Source organism: Euprymna scolopes, chromosome 20 (genome assembly GCF_053919585.1).
Source record: "Euprymna scolopes isolate OS-2025 chromosome 20, ASM5391958v1, whole genome shotgun sequence".
In the NCBI taxonomy this organism is placed as follows: domain Eukaryota; kingdom Metazoa; phylum Mollusca; class Cephalopoda; order Sepiida; family Sepiolidae; genus Euprymna; species Euprymna scolopes.
This window is the reverse complement of record NC_136501.1, coordinates 45,426,855-45,450,607: the sequence shown is the minus strand read 5'-3', so window position 1 is coordinate 45,450,607 and position 23,753 is coordinate 45,426,855. Positions and strand designations below refer to the sequence as shown.

General features: G+C 34.5%; 1 protein-coding gene and 1 non-coding gene across 3 annotated transcripts in view; one reads left to right on the top strand and one right to left on the bottom strand.

Annotated features, from left to right (window-relative positions):
* Nucleotides 1-23,753, top strand: part of LOC145241407 (potassium voltage-gated channel subfamily KQT member 1-like) — a 268,765-nt gene that overhangs the window by 150,173 nt on the left and 94,839 nt on the right. The window lies entirely within an intron of this gene.
* LOC145241883 (U6 spliceosomal RNA) lies at nt 22,794-22,898 on the bottom strand. Its single transcript, XR_013862612.1, has one exon. It is a non-coding gene; the product is annotated as a U6 spliceosomal RNA (small nuclear RNA).

Here is a 23,753-nt window from a genome sequence, read left to right as displayed (position 1 = left end):
CCATCGACGAGATGTTGCATCCCTTTGCCTGTTCTACAAGTATTTTAATGGTAAATGCTCTGAGGAACTACAAGCACTTGTACTCTCTCGGCGTAAATACCCCCGACAAACCCGACAAGCAGCTAAATCCCACCCCTACACAGTGGAGATCCCTAGGTGTAAGAAAGCCTTCTAGTCCAATAGTTTCTTCCTCAGAACTGCTAGACTTTGGAACTCCTTTCCGGGATTCTGCTTTCTTCACTGTACTGACATGCAGAAGTTCAAGTGCAATGTGGACAGACATCTTACTGCTCATCTCCCTCCATAATATCCTTGCAACTTATGTCCCTAATAGTAGCCTCCTACATCAAAGTGACACTGTGCCTTGCTTGGGGGTGAAAATCGAATAAAAAAGTATTGGACATCTTTTGATGTTTTCGTCCAACGGAACACTTTATTTAACCCATGGACGTAGATGTTATCGTTTCATCAGTCATGACAAAGTAGATGCCTCAAATAATTTGCAAATTTGTCAATTAGAAGTGAATGTAACTCAGCACTTTATCCACAACGCCACAGGCCCTTGCAAATAATTTAGAGAATCTATTCTTGTTTTAGCTGTGAAGTCTTCCTACTTATCATTATAGAAAAGAACATTCTTGTTCTTTTGTTGTGCACATCAATCCATAAATGCGTTTATGAAATGTAATTAACATTTCTTTGAGAAGTAGTATATTAATATATCCGTGCAAATAGCACGCTACCTGAGAATTCTACCTTCAAACTTCAAGGCCTAATATTTGCGGGCAATATGAACTGGAACAAATAAATAGAGGACATTGCAACGGCTGCTGCAAATAAGGTGGGTTCCCTCTATCGAGCTAGAAGACTACTCATGCCTGAGAGTATCCTGTTCCTTTACAAGGCCACCATTCGCCCATGCATGGGATATTGTTGCCACATCTGGGCTGGTGCATCTACCACTAGTCTCTCCCTCTTAGATAAAGTCCAAAAAAAGAGTTGTCAATCTAATTGGTCCCACTTTATCAACTATGCTCCAGCCCCTGTCCCATCACCACAATGTTGCATCACTGTGCCTGTTTTACAAATATTTTAATGGAATGTGTTCTGATGAACTCGTTTCACTTGTACCCCCTCAATGTACATATCCCCGACAAACTCGCTTAGCAATAAGATCTCACCCCTTCACTGTTGATGTCCCTAAATGCCAGAAAGTTTTCTATTCTAATAGTTTCTTCCCTTGAACAACTAGACTTTGGAATTTCCTTCCTGCTGCCTGCTTTCCTGGCCGTACTGATATGCAGAAGTTTAAATGTAACATAAACAAGTATCTTGTTAATCTTTCCTAGACATGGCCCCAAATAGTAGCCTCCTACGTCAAAGTGGCGATATGCTTTGTAAGAGGTGAACATGAGTAAATATATATATATATATATATATATATATATATATATATATATATATATATATATATATGTGTGTGTGTGTGTGTGTGTGTGTGCGTGTGTGTGCTTTGATACCATCATTCTAGGTATTACCTCCTCCTTTGAAGGGGAGTACAACGTCGTATATGTTCGTTTGCCATGTATATCAGCAAAAACTAGAGGGAGCATATTAGTGCTGATTATTATTAATTATTCATAAAACAAAAAAGAAAAAAAATCTAATAAAACTGATTTTTTTTTCACAAATCAGAAACGAATAAAAATGACAGAAAACGATATTAATTTTAATTCGTAGTGACAAAGGATTGTGAAAAGCAATGATTTAGTCAGGGTTTTGAAACAACGAGAAAAGAATCAATAATAATAATTTAAAAACTATTAACAATAATATTAGTTTGTGGTGACATGACAGGATAAGAAAGAAACGGCCAAAAATAAAATGTTTACTTTGTACTGATATAGGATTATGCGTCATAATCACATTGACGCATCGGTTTTCGTTAAGATTACGGAAGTAAAGCGATGATAAGCCTGGCTAATACCACATGAGTAACCATTTGGAAATATTAGGTTCTGTTTATCCAAGTCGGTGCCAGCGCGACTGCGGGAGCTGCCGGAAAGATGTTGCAGGGCTTCTTCACCATCCGCCGATCGGAACTTCAGACCGGATTTTTTTGTCGGAGTTTATTCCTTTAGCCTTTGCCTTTCCCAAGGCATCCACAAAGCAGTGGGACTATTTCCCCATAGCTGGGGGGGGGGATTCTTCATGGGACACATCAGCCGGGTGAATGTAATTAAAGCAAACGTTTCTTCCACCTTCCATTGCGTGTTGTTGCTGTTTTTGTTGCTGCTGTGGATCCTGTTGTTGGTGCGATTTTAAATTGTAGTCGATGCGTAACATTTCAAAAGTGCAATGAAGGGCGTTTAAAGAAATAAAAACACCGCAAATGTTTTTCTTCGTTTTGTATTTGCTGCTGCTGTTGCTGTTGTTGCTGCTGCTGCTGCTGCTGCTGCTGTTGTTGTAGCTGTTTATTTTGTGTTGTTGCTGTTTTTTGTTTTTTTTTAATTTGAATCGATGCAAAGTTCCCAACGCATTTGAAGACGTTAGAAAAATAAATCTAGCAAGGATTGGGGAAAAAACAAAATAAACCTAGCTTCCACTTTCTTTGTTTCTAGTAGTAGTAGTAGTAGTAGTAGTAGTAGTAGTATGAATTCAAGTAAGCTGGTAGGTATAATACCCCAGGGAGATGAAGCCTCCCTGCCTTCCACAGTTCTAGCTCACCCTTAGGTAAAGTGTACATCCTGTTAGCCTTTCTCTGATATATTGGAAAGTTATCAAATACGGGGTGGGGTGGGGGGTAGATGGAGTTCTTCAACCGTAGTGAAGGGGGCTCACTTGAAAAAATCAAACTGGATAGTGGGAGTCCGTTGGCACTGAACGACAATCTTCTTGCAATGGTGTCACAAAGAAAAAAAAAAAAAAAAATAAAAACACAAATAACTGCTCCCAATTTATATATATATATATATATATATATATGTATATATATATATATATATATATATGTATGTGTATATATATATATATATATATATATATATATATATATATATATAATCGCTTCTGAAAAAAAAATTAAACCCTTTTAAAGTTAATTCTTCACTTCATCGTCGAAATAAACATTAAAATATATGTGAATTTATATGTAAAGACTACCGTAGTTTCTTTCAAACTATCATTAAGTTTTGGACTTTTTTAATTTCGCCACGCAAAATCTATAGAGTACCATAAAAGATGGAATTATTTGAAATTCAGGTACTGATGTTATAGTATTTTTGCATATTCTCATAGCAAATCATCCTAATTCTTATTTAGACAAATAATAATAATAATTGATTTAAAAACCTTTTAAAAATATTTAAATATGTTATACATCGAGATAAAAATGGCAGTGGATTGTGTTTATTTTGGAGAATTTAACATTAAAAATTTTTATTAAAAATGGTAGAAAATTTTTGATATCATTCTGCTTTTCATATGATAGAATTCAGGCTTTTATCTTTCTGGAAAAAAGAAAGGTTGCTCAAGAATAATGGATTTTAATAAATTTTAATTCATTTATAAAAACAACAACTTGGTTTTTCTTCCATTTTTTCGCCGTGACTATTCTTTGGAAATAGGGTTCTATTATGAATATCTCCAGTATCAAATAATCCTCATACACTGTGAAATTTACTTTATGTATGAAAATTAAAAATGAGAAACATACTATACAAGAAATATTGATCATTGATATGTATCTGATATAAATGTTCTTGTATAGTTCTTGGAAATAAATTTGGCTCATCCAATTACTTTTAGATACGAGTTGCCTTCAATATACAGGCATTTAAAATTCTCATAGACTCTTGCTATAGCAATAACATACTGAATTTACATACTGAATCATCTTATGAGATGACTGATCAATTTTACGATTTCAGGTTCAAATGAACAGCCACAGCAGGAATTGGAATACACCCTACTAAAGCCTGATTATCACACCTGGGGAATTTCATAAATGCAATCTGGACAAAAGGACACTTTTGAAGAACGATATGCAATAAAATCGTGTTTTAAACTTGGAAAAAATGCCACATAAATATATGGAATACTTCAAACTGCTTTTGGACCATCTTGCATGAATTGAGCATCAGTTTCTGGATAGCATGAGAGATTCAAAGAAGGTAAGGAGTCTGTGAAGGATGATGAGAGGTGTGGTATGGGTTAAGTAAGTCAAAACACCAGAGTTGATTGGTCAAATAAAGAAATTCATGGATAAGAACTGTCGTGTGTCTATAAAGACAATAAGTGCATAGTTTGATGTCAGTGTGGGAACTGTGCACACAATTATTCGCGAGGAACTTCAGCGCTTTTGCTGTATACTTGTGACTTGAATCGTTCCCAAGTTCCATCAAATGAGATATTAATAAGTGAGGTCCTATGAGTTTCACATGTTTCCTTATTTTATAACTTGGAGACATCGATGCGTTTAGGCACTTTTACACCATTGCCTATGATCTTTTTCTTTATACACAACTTAAGTTTTGACCGAACGAGATTGTGGTAAGTATCACAGTCTGCACCCCGCATAGATCTAATAGTACATACATCCGGAATATCACGCTTGTGCATGATGACATCATCAAGACTATTACCATACTTTAATCTAGGGTGTATCCAAGTTATTTTGTGAATGTCTTTTTTGTTTTTTTGGTAGAGGTGTCACATACAGTAACAACTGCAAAAAAAAGAATCCCATTAACATTTGCCTTACCAAGGCCATATTTTTCTAAGACACCCAAGGTGTTGTGATCACTTCCGATCCGTGCATTAAAGTCTCCAACCAAGCAACAAAATCGTATCTTGACTGGGTGATATTTATTTGGTTGCCAAATCAGACAAGATCGGTATGGTCAAAAGATTCCCGTCAGACGCATGGCCATTTTTTTTATTTTGTTTTTTAATTTCGAGCCATCCACAATGCAAGCCTGGCATATATATATATATATATATATATATATATATATATATATATATATATATATATATATATATATATATATATATATATGTATATATATATATATGTATATATATATGTATATATGTATGTATATATATATATGTATATATATATATATGTATATATGTATGTATATATATATATGTATATATATATATATATATGTATATATATATGTATATATATATGTATATATATATGTATATATATATATATATATATATATATATATATATATATATGCAACAGTATTCCTCGCAGTTAACGGTGGCTGAATGGATTAGGTCCTTGCTAATGGAGTCAAAATGGCTTCTGTTACCAGGTTCAAATCTATTGACTGGTGTTAATCATGACACCCTGCACTGATGATTCCTGAAAGGATGAAAAGCTAGTCTCTGTAGGTATTTAATAATTATTATAGTAAATAATTATGTCTGCCCCTTTAAGAAACTCGTTTCTTATTGTTGAACACTTTCAGTTGAATTGAAGTCAGTCATTTTAGTTCGTATGTGCAGATCATCATATAATGATAAGATCACTCTGATAGACGTTAAAAACATTTTAAAAAATAAACGTTTAAATTTCAACAGTATCTCTTGTGGTTAACGGTGGCCGAATGGATTAGGTTCTTGCTAATGAAGCGAGAAATGGCTTCTGTTGCCGGGCTCGAATCTATCGACTGGTGTTATTCGTGACACCCTGCACTAATAATTCCCGAAAGGATGAAACACTGTAGGTATTTAATAATTATTATAGTAAATATATATATATATATATATATATATATATATATATATATATATATATATATATATATATATATATATACATATATATATATACATATATGTGTGTGTGTGTGTGCGTGTAAACATATATATATATATATATATATATATATATATATATATATATATATATATATATAATGTTAAAAGTCCACGTATGCTTCTAGGATAGTGATTAAAAGGTTATGAGGGTTTTTTGAAGCATGAAAAACGATGTTACTTTTTATATTTAATATTTTTATTGTGATTTTTTATATTTCAAGCGGACCTCCGCTCTTGGTCACAAAAAAAGTATCGAAATGAAAAAGAAAAAAGAAACCGTTGAAAGAACTGGAGATTTGTAGCGTGGACAGCGTTCATTCCTAGCAATCATGTTCGAAAAAGTTCATGTGATTCATTTTAGCCGTTTGTGAAATAAGATTGTGTTTTTTAATATTTTTTAATGTTGCAACGTAAATCATGTTATATATATATATATATATATATATTGTATATATATATATATATATATATATATATATATATATATATATATATATATATATATATCACATTTAAATCTAGATAAGCCGCCTGCACGATTTTACTGTAAAGAATTGTTGGATTCAATATCGTATCCAACACATAATTGCTTAAATGCATTACTTATCTGATGGCTGAATGTTTTAGTTTTGGTTCTAGCTGATGGTACCCATGTCATATTTCTTTTTAAACCCTTTGAAATCACTACTACATATTGGGTGCAACAGAGAATTGGCTCTATAATAATAAATACCAAGTCTGCATAAATTAAATTATCATATTTATGCGTATTTTATGCCCAGACAACGCCGTGCGGCGTGCAAGTAGATTTTTAATAATGGTTAAATTTCTGAGAATTAAAAATCCGGAAAGAGCACATGGGATGACTTGATAAATAAATGAAAAGTTTTCAACGTTCGTTTTATTTATTTATATAGTAACTATCAGAGTACCGGGCGTTGCCCAAGGACATCTTCTATATATATAAAAGCCAAACGTCTGTGTGTATGTATGTATGTTTGTTTGTAACGCTAAAACTTTTGAAAGACGGAACCAAACTTGACAAATTTGGTATCATATCGAAGCCCCATCAACCGGATGACAAATATCGAAATTTCACGTCAAACGGACCACTAGAAGTTGGTCAACTGATCAGTTATCTTCGAGGGGGGGGGCCCAAAAAACCTGTCATTATCTATATATATAAAAGACAAATGTTTGTTTGTAACGCTAAAACTTGAGATGAAAGATTCCTCTCCCCTAAGAATAAAACATATGTTCAATATCTGCTTTTGTTTTTTCATTGTTTATACGGTCCCGAGGGTAGCCCTGCTAGTTTATAATATAAATCTCACCTGTCTGTTTGTATGTATGTATGTATGTATGTATGTATGTATGTATGTATGTATGTATGTATGTATGCCTAAAACTTTTGACCAAGGCGACGGATTTTCACGAGGTTGATATCGTTTTAAAGCTCGACCCCTCGGACTACAAATATCGAAAAATTGGCCCAAAACATTAATTCCTTCACCCTCAACTGGGCACTTTTTTTTTTTTTCGCCGATATTTTCGAAAGTCATCTCCTCTTTCCAATTGTCTAGTCTTAATTTGAACTACATCACTCCCAGTTTGGCGATGGATGCAACAGCAAACACGTCACATTTTTTTCCTACTTCGCAGTACGGGTTCGAGCTTGCCTGCCTACTACCACATTTTTTAAAAATTTTTGCTCAACACACAGCTTCAAACACCCGGCCAACGCCGGGAACCCAGGCTAGTAAAACATTAAAGAGAAGTTAATTAGTGTATGTAACATCTTTGTATTGAAACTTATATATCTCCCTGTCTCTTTCTTTCTTATCTTTCTCACTTTTCCATTCACCCACTTTCCCCGTCGTTCTTCCAGACCCCTCTCTTGTTTTAATGTGCTGAACCCCCCCCCAAAAAAAAACCCCCAAAAAAACAAAAAAAACAAAACAAAACAAAAAAAAACAAAAAAAAAAAAACCAATGTAATTCATTTACAATAGCCATCTCTTTTAAATGTAATACATTTATTGCCCCTGGACAATGCGGAGTAGGAAAAACAGTAACATTCTTGGTATCGGGTAATTCCATTTTCACCGCTTTCACAATAATATAAATAGAAATAATGTTGATAATGAAAATAGGCCAAAAGATCAAAATGTAATACCGTAATTTACATTTATTGTCCCGGAAAGAAACTTGTAATACACTAACAGGCTGCCCGGCGTTGCCCGGCCGTAAGATACGCTTAAATATGATAGTATAACTCATGCAGATTACGTATTTATTATAGAGAATTTTCTATCGATTATTATATTGAACCTAATATATGACGGTGAAATCAAAACTAATATATATATATATATATATATATATATATATATATATGCATACAAATACACACATACATATATATATATATATATATATATATATATATATATATATATATTCACCTGTCATCCCGTTTTTTTAAGATGGAATCGCCCGATCGTCGAAAACAAAATGCAAGCAAGCAAGAAAGCAAGCAAGGTCCATAGAGTTTTATAATTATATAGATAAATGAAATGTTTCAAAAGTTTGTTTTATTTATTTAAATAAAAATTATCTGAAAAGTATTTTTCAGTAATAAAAGAGAGATCCAGCAACCAGAGAATTTCGATATTAAAGTAATGTATCTTTCCTTTTTCCTCCATTTTTTTTTCTTTAATGGTTGAAATGTTTTTTTTTGTCTCTTTCTTATTTTGTCCTTCAATAGATCTTGTTTCCACTCTATCTTCTTCATCAATTATGCATTTTATTCATTGGATGAGGTCGGTCGTGTCAATTCGTAGAATAGGTTTTATTAATAACAACGAACAAGATGCTTATTAGATTAACGTCAACTTGTTCATCCATTTTATCGTGGAGACGTTTATCCTCGTTTACGCTGAGATTATCTGAACATCTTTCATCGTTTCCATTCCGCATAAATAATATACAGGGTGTTTGGAAAATCGATGACATCATTTTGCGATTATCTTTTCTGTGTGCAGGAATGCTTAGCTTCTGTGCTATAAATCATCGAATCAAATGACATAGCGAAGATTGTAAGTTTGAATGGAAAAGTTTTAATCACACTTTCACACCTAGGGATCAAAGGTGACTCCCGAAAGGAAAATTGACGATATCATGAAAATTCTGAGAAAAATAGATTCGATCTCTTCCTATGAACACTTCAAGCAAATCGGATACATAAAAAGTGCCGTCCTCGATGAGGGAGGAATGAACAATGTGGCTAGGTATAACGAAACACGCTAGATGTATAGTTGTCTGTCTGTCTGTGTATCTGTCTGTCAGTGTGTCTCTCTGTCTCTGTCACTCTCCTCTTTCGCCTGCAAGTAACCTGTTGCTTTAAAATGTAAAGATTTCATTGTGATTGCTCCTTTCTGTTTTACTCCTACCTATAGCCTCAGCCTTTTTAAGACTAACAGCAATAAGTGCTTCCTGTTTTTTCGATAATCATTTTTGGTTCTTGTTAACTCCTTACATCAAGTGGCATCATATCTTGTCTGCAGCGATTTCCACTAAAAATAAAAACTGCAGTGTTTTATTTATTTATTTTTTTTACACAGGAATCACCACTTATCAAGGCCCGGAGGCCGCTCGAGGATAAGAGTTAATGTGTATACATTAGTAAATGTGATTATAGCGTAGTAAACATAAGTAGTGGAATTTTTCTAAGCTGGATTACATAGGGGGACGGTGCATCAAGAACTTGTTTACATTGGTCTTGAAGACAATCAGATTGTAGTCAGCTATTGTGGCCTTGGTGTTAAACACTGAAGATGCTTGATTGAGCTTCGATTTGTGATTTCCGTCTACTACCCGGAAAACATTCACAGCGGAAACTTGTTTGGCTATAACCACTTGAAATAACTTTCCTTTAATCCTCTGTGTACCTAAAGCCAAAGAAAACTTTCAGAAGCAAAGTTTCTTTTCAAAGACTACCATTTTATGGAACATAATATCACGTGACTGTTTCTCAGCTAACTACATCTTCAACTCCAATGTTAACAAATTCTTGCCGAGCGGGCTTTTTAAATAATCGAATTCTGCCCAGTTTCAACCTTTTTTTTCCAATCCTCATGGTGTTGTGTTACTATTCACAAAATCATTGTTTCAATAATTTTTGCAATATTTTTTATATAATGATTGGTAAGATTAAAGAAAATTGGAAGATTCTGCTTATAGACACTGGCGTTAGGAACTGACCAATTAAATGGAGCAACGTTCTGCTAGCAACCAATTAGAAACCGGAACCACTCTATAAAAGTACTGGATCTTTTAGAATTCCCGCACATAGTTTTTTATGTCCACACGAGAAAGATCTTTGCTCCGTTTCTGAAAACTTTTAAAGTTTGAGACTTATACAGATTAACTACCAACTGAAAACTATTTTTCATCTCCAGGACTTATACAGATTAGCTACCCACCGAAAACTATTTTTTATCTCCAGGACTTATACAGATTAGCTACCCACCGAAAACTCTTTTTCATCTCCAGGACTTATACAGATTAGCTACCCACCGAAAACTATTTTTCATCTCCAGGACTTATACAGATTAGCTACCCACCGAAAACTCTTTTTCATCTCCAGGACTTATACAGATTAGCTACCCACCGAAAACTATTTTTCATCTCCAGGACTTATACAGATTAGCTACCCACCGAAAACTATTTTTCATCTCAAGGACTTATACAGATTAGCTACCGACCGAAAACTCTTTTTTATCTCCAGGACTTATACCAATTAACTACTCAACAGAAACTCTTCTTAAATTAAACATGGCTTTCAATTCAAAATTGATTAACCTTTACCTTCGAGTGACCGTTATATCTTCATAAACGGTGACCCTTTAGATGCACAAAAGTCTACATTCTATGTGTTGCGATCCGGAAAAAGTCACTAAGAAAGATTCGGACACGGATATAATTTAGAAAATGTATTTGCATTTACAACAAAACAAAATACATAGAGAACAAGAGTTGTAGTACTTAATGCCAATATGGCGTACTATGAGTGACTCTCTAGAGAGGTATCCCGCGGTGTAATTGCTTAAACAATAAAGGGAGATGACCTCTGGTGTCACAGGAGTTATGGCCCCTGAGGACATCCGGGGATGGTCAGTGTGTATTTTTACCAAGCATGATCTCGGGTGTTGGTTTTTCTTTCTATCCTTAATTACCGTCCATTCCGCAACCTCACGACAGTAATAATCGATAGTTAGCAAGTGTCGATTATCATCACACACGGTATATTTATACCATTCGGCAGAATTCATATATTGTGTATGGGTGAATCTCTACGACGTAAACGAACAAATATAACGACATCATTTTGAAAACAGATTAAAGGAGAAAACTCTACATAAATCAAACTTGTAAGATTCTAGAAAGCTATTCTTAATATGGGAACATTGGACAAACTTATATTCGCTTAAAGATGATTTTCTTTATAAAAATAAAACTGCATTTCTGAATTTTGAGATGAGAACTGATTATTCATATTATTTTGATTATTTGGATGACTATTCTGATCTTGAGCTTGATTTTTAACATTTTTGTCGACGTAACCTCCGACATTCTTCATGTGTAGCTTGTCGAACTCAGGAATCTTTTTGTCGAACTCAGGAATCTTTTTGTCGAATTCAGGAATCTTTTTGTCGAACTCAGGAATCTTTTTGTCGAATTCAGGAATCTTTTTGTCGAACTCAGGAATCTTTTTTCCGAACTCAGGAATCTTTCTATCAAAATAATGTAAATCGGCCGAGTAGCTTTGTTTTTAAATAAGAAAATCAAATGTTGCTGCTAAACTATTATAGCTTGAAAGAGTTACTAAGAAAGACTCGAAGACGTATATAATGTATTTCCAACAAGGCAGAATGTATAGGGAACGAGATTTGTAGTATTTAATGCAAATATGGCGTACTATGAGTAACTCTCTAGAGTGGTACGTCTCGGATTATTTATACCGTTGGGAGAGTTCATATATTGTGCATGGAAGATTATCCACAGTTCTATGCTAAAAAGTTAGTCTCTTGTTCTTATTTAGTTTGTATGCAAATTATCTATATATATCTACAAAAGTGAAAGTGTCTGTGTGTGTGTGTGTGTCGGTCTGTGTGTCTGTCTGCGTACATTTCCCTACGCAATAACTCTGTCAATTTTCAGTCTACATACTCGAAATTTGATATACAGGGTAGTGAGATGTGGGAAAATCTTTATACCCGTAATCCGTTTTCGGACAGAAATTTGGCTGTTAAGGGGTCAAAGTTTAACGATTTGACCATTGAGAACTCTACCAAGCTCTTCCGCCAATTTTGGGTATAAACACTTGAAATTTTAGATAAAGGTTCCTTGGACATGGATCTAACTTAATAACTTGATTTGAGTCCAAAACAATAAATGTTAAGGGGTCATAATAGTGGTCAAAGGTAAAAAAAAATTGACCTCTGCGGTCTCTTCCAAATTATTAAGCTAATTTCTGGTCTAAACATTTGAAATTTTACATGAAGGATATTCAGAGATAGGGCAAGCTGTTTAATCGGTTTGGGTCGAAAAATTGAGCTGCTAATGGATCAAAGTTAACAACATTTTACCTTTGAGATATCTAGCAAACTACTCAGCTAATTTTGGGTTTAAAAATTTGAAATTTTACTTAATAAGTATTCAGACACGCAGCAAGCATTGTAATTAGTTTCGGACGAAAATTTTGCTGCCAAAAGGTCAAGGCTGAAAGAGTTGACTTTTGCAGATTCTACCAAACTCCTCCGTTAATTTTGGGTTTAAACACTTGAAATTTTAGATGTAGGTAACCTGGACATGGGTAAAACTTTCTATTTTTGTTAGAAACCAAAATAATAAATGTTAAGGGGTCAAAATTGGTGTCAAAGTTAAAATATTTTCCCCCTGAAGTCTCTACGAAATTACTCAGACAATTCTTGATCGAAACATTTGAAATCTTACATAAAGTTTATTTACACATAGGGCAAGTTATGAACAGTACGTAGAGGCCGAGCAAAGCTGGGCTGAACAGCTAGTATATATATATATATATATATATATATATATATATATATATATATATATATATATATATATATATATATTGGTTTTAAAATATAATTTGTTTTTAAAATATATTTTAAAAACAATATATACATACCGCTCCGCATGTGGGGGTACCAGATATGTTAAAGGGGAATTTATTCCCAACTCGCATTTAGGTAAAAATGCACTTTTGTAAATAATTGAATTCATTCAAAATACCGCAAACATAAAAACAAATATATATATATATATATATATATATATATATATATATATATATATATATATATTGTCAATTTTAATAAAATCAATAGCATTTCTGAAACAATCGTACACTCAATTTGATTTTGTTTGTTTTTCTTTTTAAAACCGATTCATAATTTACAATTATCAATCTTTATACTATATATATATATATATATATATATATATATATATATATATATATATATATAAGGTAACGGTCAAGATAATTATGAGAAATATGTGGTGATCTCCCTTTCATCTGGGTATTGTAACAAATAAATAGAGAGCTTTGGAGTCGCCCTCGACTTTACTGTTACTTATTTATATGAATACCAAAAAGTATCTCTGCCTGTGTAACATTTTGAAAAGGCCTTCTGCCAGACTAGGCTTGTATAGATGTTATGCTCTCAAGCGAAGTCAAATATTTAGCCTCTGTGACAGTCAAAGACTGGATAGCTGATTTTTAGATGCGTAAGAGATCAGGAGAGAATATCTTGAATCATGTTAGGACAAGGTCAGCTGAGTTAATTTGTAGAACAGATTTAACAAACAAGATATTCATTAGATTATTGTCACTTTGTTCCTCCATCTTGTAATGCAAACGTTTATCCTCATTTACGCTAAGGTTATCTGAATATCTTCATTATTTCCATTTGGGATGAATCGTATACAAAATCTATGTCTCGGAAAGTCTGATTTCCTTTCCATATGAATATTTAATTCTTTCATTCGGATTTTTGAACAAAGGGGGAAAAATGATTTATACAAGTCTGTCTCCCTCCTCCCTCCAAAAACGTCTCAAATCTAATAAATCCTGCACTATCAGCCAAGCTCCAATCACTGTCACATCGCCACACTGTTGCATCCCTTCACCTGTTTTATAACTACTTTAATGGAATCTGCTCCAATGATACCATAGCACTTGTACTCCCCTATCTCGACGTACCTGACAAGCAGCAAATTCTACGCCTTCACTATTCAGGTTCCTAGATACCGGAAAGCCTTCAACTCAAAGTTTAACAGTCCGAGAGAAAAAAATTAATAAGTTTTTTCTCTCGAACTGTAAGACTTTGGAATTCCCTCCCTGTGTCCTACTTCCTTAACTATACTATCATAAAATGTTTAAATGTAATGTGGACAGGTATCTTGCTGCTCACCCCCCTCCACGGTCCTCTGTTAGATATGATCGCAAATAGTAGCCCCTGACGTTCAGGTTGCAATATGCTTTGCTTGGGGTTAAAAAGAGTAAAAAAAAAATTATTTAATTGATTTAAATAAAAGCATGAGAGTGAATGTTACCAAGATTTAAGTAATGATCAATGTTTGTAGTGTTGGAAAGCCCCACAAAGAAGAAAGTTCCGTCGCTTAGCTTATGGAAAGGAAGTTGTAAATAGAAAGTGAATGTGTGAGAGTGAATGGTATGAAAACTAAAGTGACGATCAGTGGTTGTAGTGTTGGAAATAGCTTATAAAGAGAGAGAGAAAAAGAACTGTTTGTGGAAAGGCAGCCGCATGCAACTTTGTATTATAATCTTGATGCAAATACCGTATATAAGACGACCCTTAAAGTTAATAAATCATCTTTAAAAGCCAATGTTTCATAAGATGCCGAGTGTTGCAATCTCTAGCCTAGGTTATACTCACATAGTTTCGTGATTTAGCAGTCGTCTTATACAACAGATATATGATAAATTTATTAAAATTTGCTCCGATTTTGTACCTCATCTCATCTGACGGTCGCCATATACGACGATATATACAGTAAGTTTCTTAATTCGTCATTCATGTAGTCTTCTTACCAGTCCTCTTCGCTTTTTTCATGCTATTAAGGAGGTAATAGCCCAGGTAACTTGGTTGTGCTATCAAAATTTTGCATATCGGTGATAGGCAAGTTATTGGTCTGTAGTTTCTTACGATGCTTCCTTTTTCATAGTCTTTTCATGTTAAAGTTGTTCTTCCTTTAGTCATCCACTCTACACATTGTTTAAGTTTTATATCAAGTTTTCATGTAAGCTTGTGATGTAAGCTCCCCTGATGTTTTCTAGGTTGACATTTTTTAAGATTGTTTTCAATATTTGTTCATAAATTTCGGTTTCTGTTCCTATTTTTTTCAATTGTCTGAACTCATCTTTTATGGTTTTTAGCCATTTTGTATTTCTGTTCTGGTAGTTTCACTTTTCTCATATATTTCCCTAGAAGTGAGTTCTTTCTGTTGGATCTGATCCTATTTTTTCATTTAGGTTTTTGTAAAACTTTCATTGTTTTGAAAAGTCTTATTTTGCCTGTAGTGTTCACATTTGTATTTGTATCTCATCAATCTTCTTTCCTATTCTATTATATTTTTGTTTTTGTTCTTCATGTTTCTTGTTTAGTCTTACTTCTTTATCGGTTATATTTTCTTTCATTGTTTTCTGTTCTCTTTAGCCTTATTAATAACTTTTTATAGCTTGTCTATTTGGGTTTTCCTTCTAGTTTCATATCTGGACTTTATTCATTCTTTTGATTGGGTTTTGCTTTTATGTTTAGTTGCATAATTACTGATTAATAAATATGATTGCTTAGAGCTGCAATGTTATCCGTTGAGATGTATGGGAAAGATGCTTGTTGACTTTTTATGTTTCTGATTTTCCTTTTCCGCGTTCTTCCTTAGATATGGGCGTCTTGTTTGGTTCTCATTCATATTCTCTTTGATATGTTCACCTTCTGCTGCTTCTTCCTCGGTGAGTTGTATGATCTCGTATCCGATCTGTTTTTATAGTTTTGATGTTTATGCTGTATCAGACATATACGTTTTCTGATGTTTTGTTATATATCACTTATCTTTCTTTTTTTGACATTATTTCCAGCTGTGGGGAACATCTTCTCATAAAGATATGACTAACTTGATCTGCAATCCTCTATTTCGTTGCATTATAGTCGATATACATATTCATGCGATTCATGTTATTTCTTCATGTGCGGTTCCTTTATAATAACATAATAGTGCATGTTTACAACTTGGCACTCCTAGCAACACAATCGAAAGTTAATACTTTGGTGTATGTCACAGAAACAAATAAACTTCCGTCTCTTTATGCACATTACACTTTCTATTAACGAATTAAGCGATATCAAAGCGCAACTATCAGCGGCAGCTGCACCACCAGTATAAAAATGCATGCATTTTTTACACTTATTAACTTCTGCTTTGTCCCAAAACTATTGCTGTCATGGCCACCAACTATGACTACAACAAGCAGCAGCGTAAGTGTTATATATATGTCTGGCTTGTGATCATCTAGGCTATATAAAATGGACAGTCACTTCATTTTAAAATAAACACGAGACACTTTTGTTTATAATAAGACTTTGTTTATTTACTATATACATTTCAACAAATGACGGCGGTAGAGATTACTAGCAGAGGATGGGTCACAGAATACTGTGTCAATCTGTCTCGCTTCTGTTTGTGTCGCTTTCTTTCTCTCTCCTCTTTTTATTGGTATCACTTCGACATATTAATCTTTTTCTCGCCAGCTTGATTATTGCACTTTTGCTGGTTTTGGTCTGACCCATGACCGATTGACGTCATGGATCTAGGTCGTTCTAAATCCCGGGTTTCCCATTGTTTCTCTTTCCTGTTTGGCTGGATGTAGCCTAGGTCACCTTCCCTGGGATTGACCCATTGTTCCTTTGATCGCCTGGGATTTTCATTGTGTTCTTTTTGTTTGCCTGGACACAGTTCACCCGCACCTCTTCTTAACATAAGCACGGATACAAGCACTGACCTGGCAGCAACAAAAATAGCAGCAGGTTCTGATTATAATCGCAGTGCATAATCAACAGCAGTGTCTACTCATGCTGGCAGAACTAACAGAAGTAACTCCGATCGTGCTTGCAACACCAGCACTGTCTCAATAACAACAGCAGACTCCCTTAGTGAATAAAGATAGGAGACGAGACGTCAGCATTGCTAGGAGGAATAATCATCATCAATCTCTTATAGCAAAGCCGACTCTTAGTGACATCCTATGATATCTAGTGAGACAAGATGGCATATGACATCACATCATCGTTGACCACCGTAGGAGTAATTTTGCTTCTGACGATGCACTGTGTCATGTAGTCAAAGAGACATATGTATTTCCCCAAATAAAATCTCTCTTGATTATTTATACAACAAATTGGTCTCTTTGTTTTTTTGTTTTTTTTTCACATTTTTATGCCTTTTTTTATAAAATTAGTTTAACGTTTTCGCTGGAGTCATGGTACAACAGACAACTAGGACAATACACTTGTCCGTTGCAGCATGTCATTAGTGGCCTTGATTATCCCGTTCATTCTTTTATTTAGCTGACGTTGTCATTTCTACTTATCTGTATGTAGTCTGGCATCGTATTTCTGGAGTGGATATTATCTCGGCCCTCAAATCGTGTTTTTGTTTTTATTTATGGATAAATTCATTTGCATGTGCATCGTCGTCGTCGTTGTCGTCGTCGTCGTCGTCATCATCATCATCATCATCGCAATGAAAACTCTCAGCGTTTATTAAACGGGCTCTCTGCTTGAACTTTTCACCAAGGATTGAGTGGATATAGTCTCATTACACCTGTTCTGTTTTTTTTGTTTTGTTTTTTTTATGTACTAGCGTGGGTGCCCGGCGTTGCCCGGGTATTTGGAGGTGTATGCTGAGCAAAAAAAAAAAACAAAAACAAAAAGGGTCAATTTTTTTAACTTTCACCCCTATTATGACCCCTTAAAATTTATTGTTTTGGGCTCAAGTCAAGTTATTAAGTTAGGTCCATGGTCAAGGAACCTATATCTAATATTTCATGTGTTTAGACCCAAAGTTGTCGGAGGGATTTGGTAGAGTTCTCAAAGGTCAAATCGTTGAACTTTGACCCCTTAACAGACTAATTTCTGGCCGAAAACTGATCACATCGATTTTTTTTTTTTTTTTTTTTTTACAAAGGCATCACCACATTATCAAGGCCCAGAGGCCACTCAAGGATAAGGGTTAAAGAGTGTACAGTAGAAATTGGTCAATATAGCAATCATTAGTAATGAAAATTTGGTAAATTTAATAACTTATATGGAACGGCTCATCAAGAACTTATTTACTTTAGACTTGAACACAACCATATTGTAGTCAGCCGGAAAGCAGGAAAACGGAAGACAATTCCACAGGCGTGCAGTTCTAAGAAAGAAGCCTTGTTCATGGAATCTACGTTTAGGTTTAGGCACAGATAAAGAGTGGGGGAAATTATTGATAGTGTTTACAGCTAGACGAGTGTTTCTTGTGAAAGTTTGGCGAGGGGGGGACCATAGATTGAAGCTCAGTTGAACACTTTCCATGAAAATAACGATACATCAGAGACAAACTCGCAACATCTCTTCTGTGAGATAGAGGTTGCAAGGAGGAGAAAAGGACATCTCCTACGAGGCTACGAAGTCTATTTTGAACTCTATCAAGGCAGGACAAGTCCTTTCTAGCAGCTCCTGCCCAGATGTGGCAACAGTATTCCATCCTTGGACGTACCTGGCTCTTATATAGGTAGAGAATAGCATCAGCAGTGAGATATCTACTGGATCGATAGAAAGATCCCACCATTTTTCCAGCGGCCTTGGCAACAGATTTTCCCGAATCTCAGTACCCTGTATCTCAAATTTCGAGTATGTAGACTGAAAATTGACAGAGTTATTGCGTAGGGAAATGTACACAAACAGACACACAGACAGACACATAGACACGTTCACTTTTATAGATATACTAGCATTTCAGCCCGGCGTTGCCCGGGTGTTTGGATGTGTATGTTGAGCAAAAAAAAAAAAAGGTGGTAGTAGGAAGGCAGGCTCGAACCCGTACTGCAAAGAAGGAAAAGAATGGGGTAAAACCTAACGTTTATGCTGTTACGACCACCGCCAAACCAAAAGCGACATTTATTAAAATTAAGGCTAGACAATCTAAAAGAGAGGATAACTTTAAAAAATATCGGCGAAAAAAGTGACCCCCCCCTGTAAAAAGTGCCTAGTTGAAGGGGAAGATATTAATGTTTTTAGCCAATTTTTCGATATTTGTCGTATGAAAAGTCGAACTTTAAAACGATACTGATCTGGGTAAACTCCGTCGCCTCTATTGAAAGTTTAAGGCAGACATGCAAACAGACATACATACATACATTTATATATTGGTAACTAAAAATTTTCAACCCAAACTGATGAAAAAGCTTGCCCTATCTCTGAATACTCTTCATGTAAAATTTCAAATATTTAGACCAGAAATTGTCTGAGTAATTTGGAAGAGACTGCAGAGGTCAATTTTTTTTACCTTTGACCACTATTATGACCCCTTAAAATTTATTGTTTTGGGCTCAAATCAAGTTTTTAAGTTAGATCCATGTCCAAGGAACCTATATGTAAAATTTCAAGTGCGTAGACCCAAAATTGTCAGAGGAGTTTAGTAGAGTTCTCAAAGGTCAAATCGTTGAACTTTGACCCCTTAATCACCAAATTTCTGGCCAAAAACCAATCAAATCGATTTTCCCAAATCTCAGTACCCTGTATATCAAATTTCGAGTCTGTAGACTAAAAATTGACAGAGTTATCGCATAGGGAAATGTACACAGACACACAGACAGACACTTTCACTTTTATATATATATATATATAGATAAGTTCATTTGCATGTACATCATTATTATAATAAACCAACCCCCAGCTACGGGCAAATAGCTCCACTGCCGTGTGGATGCCTTGGGAAAGGCAAAGGCTAAAGGAGTAAACTCCGACAAAATTCTGGTTTGGAAAACTGATGGTGAAGCACTACAACATCTTTCCAACAACATTTGCAGCTGCGCCGACTCTGACTGTATTGGTTTGCCTTTTTGCCAGACTTTGCAACTCTGAGAGCAGAACCCTAGTAACTCAGTGAACCTAGGTTTCCTTATCACCCACCCTGGCCTGCATCTGCAGAGGCAACTCCCGCTTCAACTGCTTAGCCACAGCTGACACTGCAGTAAAATAGATGCAGAAAGCCATTGTTTCACGAGAGAGAAAGTTGCCATCATTCTGGTACCTGAAATTAGATGATCCAAGATTATTGGTACTCACTAGGAGTTTTCACATAGAGCAGTACACAGATTACTCACTAACCGGTGGTGTTCTGTGGAGTTTGCATGACAAATATTCTTCCCAGATTTCCAGTACTCTCCACTTCTTTTGAGATAACCTTTGCAAATGACTTTAGATTATCACAACAGCTGCTTACCGTTGATTTCATGCTATTAATGATCATTGGTTCCATCTCACTTCACACTTGTCCAGTGGATGTCTGGTTAGTGCTCTCCCTCCTCATTTTTCTATCGTCCTTGACCTTTCACAATTATATTGTGTCGTATCATTATTATTATTAGTAGTAGTAGTAGTAGGAGTAGGAGGAGGAGGAGGAGGAGGAGAAGGAGGAGGAGGAGGAGGAGGAGGCAGTGGATTCGAAGGATGAGGATAATTTTGCCTGTAGCATGCTTGTGAGAGTATATACGTGTGTGTGTGTGTGGGGGGGGAGTATAAGCATAAATTTATTATTACAAATTTTGTACAGATTCCCTAGTACAACATGAAGATTTTCAAATTCAACCAGAAACACCTGAAGAAAGTCGGGGGTAGATCGGCCGAAACGTTGTAAGAATAACAAACAAGATGAGAACAGTAGTCCGAATAATTCAAATAATACAATTACTCATCATCTAAAAAAAAATACCGAATCATAGAGAATAAATAAACCTATCATATCTATTGGTGATAGATGTAGACTACCAAACCTTTTTATTGGCGCTCAGACTTTTCTTTTTAAATGCACATTAACTTTATTTATTGATACAATTATTAACTGGCGGGACCTGTGGAAATTCCGCAGGGTCTCATTTATATGTAATATATTGATGTTGGCATTCTGTGGATGTTCAGTGTAAATGGAGGAGCTCTGATATTAGAATAGCTGTTTTGTTAAAACTGCAAAAGTATTTATCTAAGCTAGCATGAACACCTGGCAAATCCCGGTCGTAAAGTATGCTTAAATATGATATTTTAATCTTGCAAATTTCTTATATATTATTATAGAGTTAATGTTCTATCGATTTTTATATATTATAAAGTTGCGATTTAAAAAAAAAAAAACTTGAGTTACTTTGAAACAGAAATCCAAGCTTATGAAGAATTCTTGATCAAATTATTTATTAAAAAAATATATTACTGGAGTGCCATCAATTATAATCGAAACCGAAACCAAAACTTATGAAGAATTTTTGGCAAAATTATTTATGACAAGAAATGGAAGTACATAACAATTAAACGACCCTGATGTAAGCGTGACACAGAAAATAACACACACCTTATTGTATTAATATATAAATTTATTGAAAAGAAGTAACTATATATATTTTTTTAATTCTATAAATATTTCAATTTCCTTAAAAGCGTATATATTATTATACCTTACTCATTAAGAGGTTTCACACTAGCATTATCAGTGATTTCTCACTGACAATAACCAGTGGTGTTCCCTGGAGTCTGAGTGACAACAAAATCTTCCAGATTTCCAGCACTCGCCACCTCTTTTGATAACTATTTCAAATCATTTTGCATTATCACATCAGCCAATTACCATTGATTTCTTACTGGCAAGGCAATGAAAATTAGTCTTCTCCGGAATTTGAGTGACAATAGGCCTCCATAAGGCTCCAGTACTCTTCACACCGTTTAATGGAGTTCTGGTTGGTGTTCTCCTTTCTTAGTGTCCTTGACCTTTCACAACTATTTTTTTGTGAATGGAGAGGGTCTGGTTGTGGGGTTATAATAATTTCAGTTCTTTTGGATTTGTATAATGTTCTATGGTTTTATTTTATTTAGATTTCAACTTATGCTCAGCTGGTTAGTGTTTACAATTATGTTCATTAGTTTCCACATCCAAGGATTTTCCTTTAGATTTCGGCTGTTCTCAATATTTTCGTCCAGTATAGTGTCTCAGTTTTTTCTATGATTCGAATTTCTCCTTTTATGTCAATTTTGTCGGGATTGCTCCTAGTGTTCATACAATTATTGGTATTTTATCGATTTTCTTCATGATCCATATTCTCTTGCAAATTCCATTTATTTTCCTCGTTTGTCTCTCTCCTTGATTTTCACATTGTGAGTTGCTTGGACGGCAAAATCTAGAATTTGGCAAGTTTTTATCTTCTTACTCACTATGCCTTGCTTGGATGAGTTAATTAATATCATGATGTGCACATTTGGAGTTCTCACACAGATCATCATCAGAGATTACTCACTGATTATAAACTGAAGGCTGAATGACTACAAGTCTTCTCAGATTTCTAATACTCTCCGCCTCTTTTGTTAACTTTTACAAATAACTTTGCATTTTTGCAACATCCACTTACCATATATTTCTCATGACCAGCAGCGACTGTAAGTCCCTATTGGGACTTGGGTAGCAATAAGCCTTTCTAGACCTTTTCACACTCTTTCCAGTGTTAGTCTGATTAATGCTCTCCTTCCTTGGTCTTTCCATCCTCCTTGACTCTCCACAGCTATTTTGTGCGGTATGAACACTAAAACGCCTTCCACAAGCTTAAAAAACATTGAACACTTCAACAATGTGCGTGTTATCCTTGCGCAAGGGCCATGCTTATCTTTTCTTTATCATTCCAATTTTAGTATATGTAGTATCGATTATTATTATTATTATTATTATTATTATTATTATTATTGAAATACTAGTAGTAGTAGCAGTAGTAGTAGCCATAGTAGTATAATGCTGACCCTAATCTGTGTAAGAAAGTTTATATGTGTATGTGAATGAACAGTAAATAAGAGAGAATAGAACGATAGTGCAGATAATCAGGACAGACTGCAGTAAAAGTAGGTCGATATCGATTTTATAGGGAAAGTGTGCCGTTTCAAGATCAAAAAGGTTTTAAGTATTTTATCTTATGATTCATATATTGAACTTTAAAAGCCAAAAAAAAAAATATATATGTTTTTTGGTTTTTTTTTCGAATAGATTTTTCTTTTATTCATAAATATGAAATGAATTTTGTTCTCATTAATTCCATTGTATTTGCCCCCAAGAAAAAAAGCATTCTGTTGCCGTAATGGATATTTATTTTGAATGAAATAAAACGAGATCAAATGGAGTCTACGAAAAAAGTATCTGGTCATATAGGCTGGATGAGTGACTGAAAGTCAATAAACCTTGGGTTTTAGTTGGAGTTAGCGTCAATGACTTATTAACCTAATGAATTTATCGTTAACTTTTAGAGTGGAGTTCAGTTCGAGTGTAGTTAAAATTTTACCTTTTAGTATAAATTCAGCAAAAGGTAATCATTTCTTTGTAATGCCAGTCAATAAACATAGACCATGACTATTTGACTTGAGATCAACATTCCTCGTACCTTAAACAAGTTCTCCGTGGTAAAGCTACTTGTTACCCAGAATAAAAAAAGAAATTTAGCATAATGCATTTACACGTGTAATTGTTAGAAATAGAAAACAGTTATTGATTACGTAAGCGCTGTTAAAAGAGAAGCATGCA